Genomic DNA, 2,176 nt, shown 5'->3' on the forward strand with positions numbered 1-2,176 from the left:
TGAAATTCTTGTTTTTGCAGCTAGGCCATTATTTTAGAATAGATAACATCCCAAGGCATATACAAATGTTTAAGTCTTGCCCGATTCTTTAGCCCACTTTTAGTTTTGTGGGGTTCTAACTGAAAATATTTTATTGTACATTTAGATTTAGGAATGAAATGGTTTTTGGAAGGGTTTGTGTTCCTATTAATGTGCAAGCATTGAATAAAACAATTTATTAAAGATGTGCCATGTGTCCCACATGTCTCTACATCAACCTTAAACCTATAGGTTATGTATTAGGTTATATATAGGCTATATATAGGTTATATATAATATAGGTGGTAACCATAAGACTATGCAAACTAAAGGCTCAGGGTAACAATATGTAAAATAATGAAGTGCACTGAACCTCTTAACATCTGTAGAGGTAGGAAACTCATGGCAAACACAATAAGCACCAAATTATCTCAGTCCCTTAATATAATTCTGAGCATAAAAATGAATAACTTCATTAAAGCTCATTTATGTTGATAGAATGTCCATATGCAACTTCAAAACAATGCTATAGCTTGTGTTCTTCTGAGTACCCATAACTGAGTACCAGAACACATCCAAATCCACCACTCACACTGAAACTCTGAGTGCTGCTGGACCCAGGTTGGTGAGGTAGGCATCCAATTCATCCTTAAGAACAGCACTGAAGCCTGGAATAGCTTTGTAGCTGGACACACTGTCATCTACAATTGCAATGTGACAAGGATCAAACACCCTGTCCTCTTGAATGAAATTCATAGCAGGTTGTCCATCTGACATGTACTTGCAGAGTAATCCTCTGCGTTGTATGCCTGTTCTACTGTGTTGAGGATTTGTGCCTTGAAGACAAAAGGTAGATCAAGCTCCTCAAAGTATTGGGGCACCTGCCTTTGTGCTGTAGCTCTTTATTTGCTGTAAAATTCATCCGCAGTTCCACCAGGTAGTTAAAAATCTTGGTGGTCACACAACGTCTGCTCTGGAAGATGTCCAGAAGCTGAAGGATTACTTTGCACTTGTCTGCCATGATGCTGATCTGGACATGCGTTGTAACATTTCGTGTCTCGTGTTTCAAGTCTCTTCACAGGTTGTGGTGCACTTCTGCCACACACCTGTGAATAAAATAATAAAAGAGTAGTCAAACAATTGGGTCAATGCCATACATTTCTGAAAATATACATTCACAGGCAAAAGCATTGGTCTATGATGATCTTGATCTTTGTTGAATTGATGAAATGGTTAAGTGGCATTTTCCAGTGCTGTCCCCGGCCGTGGTGGTGAAACTTTTAAAAGTATTCAACATCCTGCAGCTGATTCTCGCCCACGCTGCAATTTGAATGGGGTCCTGTGGGATCCAGGCCTCATTCAACATCCAGCAGCTGATTCTCGGACCACACTTGCAGCACTAAGAATTAGTCTTGCGCTGCAAAATATTGCGTCTGGCAATATTTGTTGTTTGTTCAACCACAGTTGTGACTGTTGTTGATTATGTGAATTTTTGGAGAGTAGCCAGCCAGCATTAAATTCATTGCCAAGATAGGCAGATAACAATTGTCACTGTCGTGAAGCTTGTTTTGTGTTTACAAGTGCATTGGCTCGCTCAGTCAATCGTTCATTCAAATGAACAATACGTAAATCATTCCATCACTACTAGCAAGGTCTGGATCAGCTTCTTCTCTATAGTCAGTGACTGTCAGACTTGCATTATGGCATATTTATAGATGTGTAATGAGTGTTACATACATCCAGTTAATGTAAATTGTTACCACATTTTGTAATGAAATATAACACCTGATGTGTGTAAATAAGTAAGTGTCAGTAAGGGACAACCCTTACTAAACCCAGAGATGTGCAAAAACTTATACCTCCTGTTCAAGACTGTGTGTGTGTGCGTGTGTGTGTGTGTGTGTGTGTGTGTGTTTGTTCTCTGTGTTTCTGTGTATTTGTGCCTATATCTTTGTGTGTTGAGCAAGTGAGAAAGACAGAGAGAAAGTGTGTGTGTGTGTGTGTGTGTGTGTGTGTGTGTGTGTTTGTTTGTGTGACAGCTGTATAACTAACTGTCCTGTGATTGGCTGGTTTGAGGTTTGTTTGGTTTCCCTGGTGACTGTTCCATCTGACAGCCTGTCACCACCTTGACAACCGTTACTGCGACGATGGCTAGTTA

Source organism: Centroberyx gerrardi, chromosome 21, assembly GCF_048128805.1.
Source record: "Centroberyx gerrardi isolate f3 chromosome 21, fCenGer3.hap1.cur.20231027, whole genome shotgun sequence".
In the NCBI taxonomy this organism is placed as follows: domain Eukaryota; kingdom Metazoa; phylum Chordata; class Actinopteri; order Beryciformes; family Berycidae; genus Centroberyx; species Centroberyx gerrardi.